The following is a 10,705-nucleotide window of genomic DNA, read 5'->3' as shown; positions in this document are numbered from 1 at the left end:
GTCACACACTTTTATGAAAGAAGCTGAGCTCATGGTGATTGCTTACTCCAACCTTTGATCATTACAGAAGACAATAGCCAACTAAAAGTGAGATATCCCAGAACCGGTGTTTTATAACTTTAAGGAAATTAAGTAGCCAATTCTCTCATAATGGAAACATTTATTAGATATAGAGGGTAATTCACATCCTCCCTCAATTTAGAATAGTTGCAAAATCTGTGATAGAAGAAATATCTTCAAAAGTATTTTCTTGAATTCTAATATAGTATGAGCCAGGAAGTTATCTTGTTATTACCAAACCAGGAAAAGGTTGCTGTTTAACAATTTAGTTCAAAATAATGAGCCTCAAAGAGGTTGTGATTTAGAAGTGCTGCCCATAACTCCCATTAGCTTTAATTGAGTTTATAGTGAATACAGAAAAAGAGCAAAGCATACTACTCTCTGTTAAAATGAAATTTAGGGTAAATTCAAGAATTACAGTTGCTTGTTGACCTGGATTTTCTTCTGAAATAATTCCTACAATTTGCTTATAACCATTTTCACATCATTAACTTGGACCATTCTTGTTTTTTAAAATGATTGGGTTCTTCATTTGTATCCCTCTAAAATTATTTCTAAATGGCTAATTATTTCCCAGTTGTCCTATTCCTTCCTAAGTCACTCTTGTCATTGTCATTATGTGACTGTTTCTCCCATTCATTCTCCTTCTCCTGGTGCTTCACTGTGTTTATATTTCCTGATGCCTTCCCCAATGAGACATTTGCCACATATTAATATCTGAGTAGAGTTACTGTGGCTTTTCCAAGAGGATCTTGCAATTTCTTCACTTAAAACATATGCCATGTGCTTGAAATACCACAGAGAAAAATCTAAATTGAAGCCTAGACTTTAATGTTGTGGGGTTATCAGATAAAACAATCCTTAGGAAACAGACAAGATGCCATTGTAATGTGGAGGCAGAGAGACTAGGGTGGAGAGAAAGGGAAATCTGAGGTTTTCTGTAATATACACTCTCTTCACCCAAAACCTTGAGGTACCCTTAAATCTTCTGTTAATGAACTTAATAGGTCTTTCCCCTTAATGTTACAACCCTGCTTCTTTAAAACCATAAGGTTTTATTTCTTTTTTTTTTGGGGGGGGGGGCAGGCAGAGTTAGTGAGAAAGACAGAGAGAGACAGAGAGAAAGGTCTCCCTTTCTTTGGTTCACCCCCTAAAATGGTCACTATGGCCAGTGCACTGCGCCGATCCAAAGCCAGGAGCCAGGTGCTTCCTCTTGGTCTCCCATGCGGGTGCAGAGGCCAAGAAGTTGGGCCATCCTCCACTGCCTTCCCGAGCCATAGCAGAGAGCTGGACTGGAAGAGGGCAACCGGGACAGAATCCAGCTCCCGGACCGGGACTAGAACCCAGGGTGCTGGCACCGCAGGCAGAGGATTAGCCTAGTGAGCCACAGCGCAGGCCTAAAACCATAAGATTTTATTTCTAACATAAAAAAGTATAGGAAAAAAAAACTGTTCTACTTCTCAGTATATCAAATTTTGCCATCACTGCTTCTTTTCATTTTCTATGGCTGTGCAGCAGATTCTCACAAGCCAAGTGCCTTAGAGGGACAGAAATTGATTACCCTACAGTTTCTGGAGGGCATCTGGAATAGTAGGATGTGGTATTTTCCTCCTCAGGGTGTACCAAAGTTGACATCAAGGAGTGGGCTGAGATATGCTCTCATCTGGAGGCTCCTGGGAAAAACAGCCTGCTTTGAAGTTCATTCTTGTTGGTGCCAGACTTCAGTTACAGGTTGGAGATCTGCATTTTCCTTCTTCCTGTCAGCCAAGGGTTACCGTCAGAGAGGCTGCCTGCATTTCTTGCTATCTGGCCCCTTCATTTCAAAGCACCTAGTGCCACATCCAATCCTCTTTGTGAGCTAAGTCTCTGTCTTCCTCTGTCTCTGACCCTGAGACCCAGATATTTAGGAGCTCATGTGTTTGAGTCAGGATCACCAAAATAACCTTCATGTCAAAGTCAATCTGTATTTTATAAGTTGTTCTGATCATGAACATGAAATCCATCGTGTTCACAGTAAAGGAATCAGGCAAGACCTATACAGGGTGAGAGCTCTAGAGATCATCTCAGCACTCTGTCTGCCACTTTCTTTTAGCAGTTTCTTAATTAATACACAGCAAACGCACAATAGTATACTACATTGCAGTTGAGATAAACCAAGAAGTTCTGTATGGAACAACATGGATAATTCATTTTAAATATGAGTGAAAAAAATTTTAAGTATTATTGCCAATTCAATACTCTATAGAAAATTTGAGGAACGAGGATCTCTAAATTGTACAATAGATAAATAGATATAGAAACATATATGTATGTATACACACAAGTACTTCAAAAAGTTCATGGAAATGGAATTACAAGATAATGTGCATCTACCATACTTTTTGAAGTCTCCTCTTTTATGAGTATGTGTGTGCATGTGTGTGCACGTGCACACATTGTGTTTGTGTGTGGATTATTTCATGACAGGCAAATGTACCAACTTGATCATGTCAGTTAACTCTGGAAATAAGGGAAGAAGTAGCCTGGTCTGGGTGCCCTTGATATTTAAATATTGCTGAACACAATTTGTCTTTCACACATTCCAGTACATCCCAGAGCTGTCATTAAGCTGGCTTCATGGGCCACTACCCTCTCACCATTCTTTTTCCTAGCTTCGGATCAGCGCGGTGCACCGGCCACGGCACGACAGCTGTAGCAGCTATTGGGGGGTGAACCAACGGAAAAGGAAGACCTTTCTCTCTGTCTCTCTCTCTCACTGTCCACTCAGCCCATCAAAAAAAAAAAAAAAAAAAAAAGAAAAAGAGGTAGATCTTGATTTCTAAGTCATTCCCCACAATATTCTTTTTTTATATAATTTTTTTTCCACAGGCAGAGTTAGACAGTGAGAAAGAGAGAGAGATTGGTTCACCCCACAATGGCCACTACGGCCGGCGTGCTGATCTGAAGCCAGGAGCCAGGTGCTTCTCCTGGTCTCCCATGCGGGAGCAGGGCCCAAGGACCAGAGCCATCCTCCACTGCCCTCCCCGGCCACAGCAGAGAGCTGGACTGGAAGACAAGCAACCGGGACAGAATCCGGCGCCCCAACTGGGACTAGAACCCGGGGTGCTGGCGCCGCAGGTGGAAGATTAGCCTAGAGAGCCGCGGCGCTGGCCTCCCCACAATATTCTTTGCCACATTTTTTCCCTTGACCAAAAAATGACCTGGGTTTTCCAATTCAGCCTTTCCATAACACACAATCTGAGCATGCTAGTGTCAGAGCTGCATATGATCTGAGACTCTCTGAAGTCATATTTCATATTTTCTTGTTGCTTGCCATATAGTAAAGGCTCAAATAATTAATTAATTAGTTTCTTCAGACCACTACAGCAGCCTGATGTTGGCTATGCATTGGCTATACTGGTTTTTGCTTTTATTTTTTTTTCTGTTACTAAAGTAGCCCTGACACTCTCTTTCAGTGAGAAGAAAGATACATTTTGACAATAAAAGTAGAGCAAGTCTGGAGATCAAGAACTCGACCAAGAAATCTGAATTACTTTGTATTCCCTGTGACTTGCTCAGATCATTCATTAAAATATATTGCATATTAAAATTTTTGAATCATCCCTTCACATTTTAAATATGATATATAACTGCATGCTCACTTGTGGGAATTAGAGTACTTACTACTGCCCTGAGTACCTAGAAGGATGACTGGCATAGCACGGGCACTTGATAAATTCTTTGAAATAATTAATAAGTAAGGTAGCATGACATTTTCAGTGATTTACTTGATGTATATATTTGAGGGTAATCACTAAATATTTCCTTCCAAATTATAGGGAGAAAATATTCTAAATATGATTCAATAAGTGAAATAATATATATAATATATAATATATAATTAAAAATAATATATATTATATATATATTATTTCACTTATTGAAATATATATATATATATATATATATATATATAATGAGGACTTAACAGATCCTCACTAAATATTAGTTCTATTTCCCTTTCCTAATTGAAAATATTTAGTCTATCAAATACCTAATTGCTCTCACTTCCCATTTTACTCCATATTTCTTTCATTAAAGTGATTTCCTTTCCTCTCTGGGTTATAGTTTGCGCATTTTCTTTTATTTTAAAATCCCATATATGCTTTCCAAAGTAAAACCATCAAACTATAATAACCCATTTGAAAACTGGATAATTAACTTGGTTCATGCTTTGAAAATGATTTCTGGTATTCATGTCAATTTGCTAGTCTTATTCAAATGCAATTCAAATTTCATTCACAAAATGGCTATATAGAGAATTGCAATAAAGCTTCAGCTACTAGTAGCAGTGAAGGTAGCCAAAAAAAATTCTCTGACTACAAAACATATTAAAAATCAAAACAGATACTTCTGATACTGAAGAGTATTTTGAAGTTATTGATACCTTCTATTTAAAACTGAGGAATAGTCATTTTAAAATTTTTATTATTTATCTGAAAATCAGATAGGAAAAGAGACAGAAAGTGAGAGAGACACATAGAGAGATTTTGCTGGTTCTCTGGATCTCACTGATTCACTACCCAAATGCCTGTAGCATCTCAGGCTTGAATAGACAGGAGCCAGGAGATTGAAATGTACTCTGTGTCTCCAACAGGTGACAGGAACCAAACCACTCAGACCAATACTTGTTCCCTCAAAGGTTTTGCATCAAGAGGAGCTGAAATCACTAGCAGAGCAGGGACTCAAGCCCACAAACGCTGGTTTGGGATGCAGGCATCTCAAGCAGCATCTTTACTGCTAAGCTAAACACCCATTCCAGGGAACAAGTCATTTTTAAAAGATATTTAATGGGAATATCTGACCTAAAGCTACAGAATTTCATACTGTGGGGCAAAAATCAGGGTATGCACGGGAAATCTTATTTTTCTGGGCATATGTACAAGTGATCAACCTAGTAAGTAGTGGGAATAACTATCAGATTGAAAGAAATGTGCACTTCTTGATTACAGTGTGATGCTTCTGTCATATATACGTCAAGACATCCTCGTCCTCATTCATGCTCTTCTTGTTTGGGATTCAGCATCTCCATTTTAAGATCTTATTCAGTCACTAATACTACATTATGAAACAGCCTATTGGTTAACATTGGTAATTATACAAGCAATAAGCTTAGCAACATATTTTCTAAGTGATGATCATACTTAGTCTTTCTGAATGACTCCCTATAATGGCTTTATTTTGCCTATTTTCCTTTAGATTCTTTCTATTATGCATGATTACACTGGCAACCAAATGCAAATGCATGTTCCAGCCTCTGCTCTATTCACAAACTTAAGCATTTTTATTGTCATACACCTGTTTTTTAAACTTTTATTTAGCAAATATAAATTTCCAAAGTACAGCTTATGAATTACAATGGCTTTTTGCCCCCCATAACTTCCCTTCCACCTGCAACCCTTCCAACTCCCGCTCCCTCTCCCATTCCATTCACATCAAGATTCATTTTCAGTTATCTTTATATACAGAAGATCAATTTAGTATATATTAAGTAAAGATTTCAACAGTTTGCACCACACAGAACATAAAGTGTAAAATACTATTTGAGTACTAGTTATAGCATTACTTCACATTGAACAACACGTTAAGGACAGAGATCCTACATGAGGAGTAAGTGCACAGTGACTCCTGTTGTTGACTTAACAAATTGACACTCTTGTTTATGGCGTCAGTAATCTCCCTAGGCTCTTGTCATGAGTTGCCAAGGCTATGGAAGCCTTTTGAATTTGCCGACTTTAATCTTATTTAGACAAGGTCATAGTCAAAGTGGAGGTTCACTCCTCCTTTCAGAGAAAGGTACCTCCTTCTTTGATGGCCCATTCTTTCTACTGGGATTCTCACTCGCAGAGATCTTTCATTTAGTTTTTTTTTTTTTTTTTTTTTTTTTCCAGAGTGTCTTGGCTTTCCATGCCTAAAATACTCTCATGGGCTCTTCAGCCAGATCCGAATGCCTTAAGGGCTGATTCTGAGGCCAGAGTGCTGTTTAGGACATCTGCCATTCTATGAGTCTGCTGTGTATCCCACTTCCCATGTTGGATCACACACCTTAACTCATGACCCTATATGTGTTCTATCAATAAGACACACCTTTTATTTCCTTATAAAGAAATCTCAAATACTAAGAGAGTTTTACCTGATTTAAGAAACAATGACCTACTCTCAATGTATAGTGCTTCAATAACATGAAATGGATTGCTTAAAATAAACTCCTGGCCATTATTATAACGTGATTGGAGATATGAAAGCAAAAATAAAGAAAAGACAACAAGATGTACATAAAATGTTCTCATCAGCTCTTCATTGCTTGATAACGCCCTGTATTAATCACAGTGTGGGGTAAGAGTGAATTGAGAAATATTCCATTTGTTATTTTTTAAGGTTGGAAATTAGTAAGAAGGATTCTGTGAAAAACAAAAGATAAAGAAGAAAAAACTTACATAAACAAAAATTGAAGTGATACTCAACTGTACTGGCTTAGTAATCAACTTACTAATTATTTATTTGTAGTTTCAGGAGGTTGAAAAGAGGGCATTAGAGGTCATTCATGTGACAGACATTTTCTAGAAACTATACTAGAAATTGTGCAAACTAACAGAGATAAAATTATGACTATGCATACCACCACCACAAGAATAATAACAATGTCATATGTTGGACCCATAACCGGCAAGTATGTTGCCACATCCATTCCTTCTCTCTCAAGCCACTCAAACACCTAAGAAGCATGTATTAGACTTATCTGCCTTTTGCCAATGAGAGAACAATGCTCTAAGTGTGTGATCATCTGTGCAACTGGAACTATTACAGTGTCAAACATGGGACTGTTACCATGATTACATGAACAGATAATAAGCGACGAGCTTAGAATAGAGCACAGGATGCAGTAGGCACTATGTTAGGGATTAAGTGTAATGATGAGCAGGTTATAAAACCATATTGTATTACCTAAACAAAATAAATTATAAAAAACATTAAAATATTAATTTAATTTGTTTTACTTTCACATGTTCTCATAGCATAAAGCTTATTCCTCAAAATGTTAATATTGACAATCTCCAGGTGGAGAATTGGGGATGGAGTACAAGCTGTGATTGGTTTCTTAATATTTTCACTATTTTACAAATTTTGTAAATGAACATGAATTCTTTTAATTACCAATGATGAAAAATATAGCAATAAACTGAAATTCACAGAAATTTGATTTTTTCTGGAGTCTGGAAATAAAGTTTTAAAAAAATTCCTAAACACCAAGTAGTTTTGTAGCAAGTTTCCTTTCTCAAATTACCTAACCTTTATTTCTTTTAGTTTATTTTAATAACATAGTATGTGAAACAGCATTTTTCACAGTATCAGGTGCATTGCAGAATGAAATTGTATGCATTTCCTCAAAAAAGTTCTCCTTCTAAAATTAATAAATAAATGCTCTTGTTTCAACTCATTTCCCCTCAGGTAATGCAAAGATGAAGAAAGTTCTATTATTTCAGGTCTGCAAGATTAATATCTGAGTAGCTACGGATATTCCAAGAATAACTGTAATAAGCCAAAATGAAAAAGTATGGCTGATAGCATCTTTAGTTCACCTCTAACGTGTATGCCAAATCAAGATGGGTTTATATTCAAAGTCTCTTTTCTTCCAAATATTTTGGGACACCCATGAAACAAAATGAAACTAAATTTAACAAACACACATTAACTGTCAGACTTGATACAAGGATCCATTATCTCAGCTCGTAGGACATTACAAGACACTGTTTCAGACCTTGTCAGGAATTTGAAGATAGATTATCCAGCTTCCACATCCATGAATCTTGTATTCTTCTTGGGAAGCCAGTGTTCAAGTGTTTAACAGAACTAGCAATGAGAAGTGTCAAGTACATTATCAATTCCCAAGAAAAGGTGGTCACTTTTTGAATTCATACAAATTAAACCTCATAATCTATCTAGTACTAGATAATTTATTGACACCAGATATAATATCTTCTCAATGCATTTTTGCTTTGAATGTGTTGTATGTATTTGGCTATTATATTTTTCCCACCCTATTTCAAAAATTAGGATATTATTTTTCTATAAAACATGAGATCTGTAGAAGGGGTGATTGTGTTGAAATCCAGTGAATGATGATTTAGTCCGATCATTTCTCTTTTAGGACACTAATTCAACTCCCACTCGCAGGTTAACTTTCCACAGGTCTAATTCTCTGAACCTGAAGAGATGGAGCAGGATGAATTTCTCACATAAAATCTTCTGTTAGAGTTGGGATTGCATAATCTAGACTAGCAGTTTAAAGCATTTTTATTTCACAATGCTCTCCACATTTATAATCAAATAGCATTGTTGTTTATGAATTTAGAATGTGTGATATACTTCTATTCACACTGCTCATATGATCCACACACAGGATGTGTGGAGTCAATATTACCATATTTATCCCTTGTTTACAAATGAGGAAAAGGTTGCTCCAGGTGCTTAGCAGACTTGCTCATGCTCACAGATTAGGACACAAAACCAATTGTTAGTATTCCAGACATGATCACTGGGAAAGAAATTAAATGGCTACATTTATTGGTGTAACGAAGAATTTAACATTTTTAATCAGAAAATAAAGGCCTTTGGTTACCCTAAAGATTTTTTTGACACATATAAATTATAATGGTACAACTACTAAATGTTGAAAAACAATTATTTTATGATTCTGCAAGTTTTTCCTTGAGCTAATCTTGCATTGACTTCAAGCCAAGAAATTCTTCAAATATGATCTCTGACCTTGGAGTCTGCAGATACGATTATTTAGCAAGCACTGGAAAACTCTAGGAGCTAAAGAAATTCATAATTCAAGATGTTTCATATGAGATAATCCTCATGGAGACAAACTGTTTGTAATGTTGCTGTAACATTAAAGCTCAGCTGCTGATAATCTTAAAAATAAATTATAGATTGCATAGATCTCGACCTCATTGTTAATATTAAGCATCTAAGTACAGAACTTGAATATAATTAGTATTAGTACCTCATTCACAGTGTTCTTGTAGACTGTAGCTTGTCTTTAACAATCCCTTAGGTTTTAGCACCAGTAAAATTGATACTGTCACCTAGAGTCTACTGAATTTGCAATGTCATCAAAAGACATCGAGCCTTCACTCATGTTCCGCCATGCAGCTACTTATTCTTCCCTCTATTGTGATGGATAAACTCAAATCTTTTCTTTCTTATATTCCTCCTCGTCCTTCTCCTTAAAACTTTTGTGAAGAATTGTCTTTTTCAGACCAAATCCCCATTCTTGTAGTATGGATTACCACTGCCTTGACTATTCCTACACAACGCTGTACATTCTTCTTTATACACCAAGACTTTCATTCTTTTGTGTATTCATTCTCTTACTCAACATTTACCTAAATGTCTTTTCCAATGTCGGGCATGGAATAAAATCAGAAGATCCAATCAAGAACAAAATGGTTAAGGTTGTCTCTATAAAAATTACACCTAGTAGAAGAAGATAATGAATAAACACAAAAGTCAATGAGTCAACATTAAAATTATTATAATTATCAAAAGGAAAATAAATAGAATGATGCTATATATACTGGGATATAAGTGAATATGCCATTATATGAATGGTGTTATCTGGAAAGGCTATCCCAGAATAAATCTGGACAACTTTAATATACATAAAGGATAAAATCCAGGTATATGTTTGAAAACTAGCCTAAGAGTGCCCCGTTGAGAAAGGCACAAAAGCTTTCAGACAGAAGAGCTTGATATGTTGAAGGATAAGAAATTATCTTAATAGATGAAGCTCAATGAAGTCTTAAGGACATGGTATGAATTGAATCTGAGGTACATGCAGTAGCTGGAATATACAAGATATACTGAAATTTTAATTTTCTTTTAAAAGAAAATAAAAGATATAAAATAGTTTCAAAGAGTGGAACTATAGTATTTCATTTGTTTTAAATATTATTTCAAGGGATTCTAGCTCAATTTTCCATGCAAACATATCAGGTTGTCAATTAAAATTTTCTTTTTCTGAGTTTCTCTTTCTTAGAGCCCTTCAACCTCCTTGATATTGAATATCAGTTTGTTGCTGTTTATAACAGGTGTTTGGTTATCACCCTGGGAACTTGTCTTTACTAATATTTTGGAAATCAACTCTGCTGTCTACCTGATTAGATGTGGTTGTTTTTTTTTTCTTTTTTTCAGACTCTTTTCTATAGATCCCTTGGCTATATAGTATATGTAGTATATAGTACAATTAGTTCTTTATTAGTATGGTATGTAGTATATTGTACAATTAGTTCACATCTATTAATTTCCTCTGCACTCAAAACAACACATTTCCCAGCAGGAATAGTATTTTATTCCAATCTACTACCTTTGGGATTCCCCTGGAATATGAACAGATATCATAATAGGTCCAAGTGGAAGTTACAAAGGCACTTTCGCCGGCGCCGCGGCTCAACAGGCTAATCCTCCGCCTTGCGGCGCTGGCACACTGGGTTCTAGTCCCAGTCGGGGCACTGATCCTGTCCCGGTTGCCGCTCTTCCAGGCCAGCTCTCTGCTGTGGCCAGGGAGTGCAGTGGAGGATGGCCCAAGTGCTTGGGCCCT

Source organism: Lepus europaeus, chromosome 1 (assembly GCF_033115175.1).
Source record: "Lepus europaeus isolate LE1 chromosome 1, mLepTim1.pri, whole genome shotgun sequence".
In the NCBI taxonomy this organism is placed as follows: Eukaryota; Metazoa; Chordata; class Mammalia; order Lagomorpha; family Leporidae; genus Lepus; species Lepus europaeus.
The sequence above is the reverse complement of the archived record's forward strand: the minus strand, read 5'-3'. Positions refer to the sequence as shown.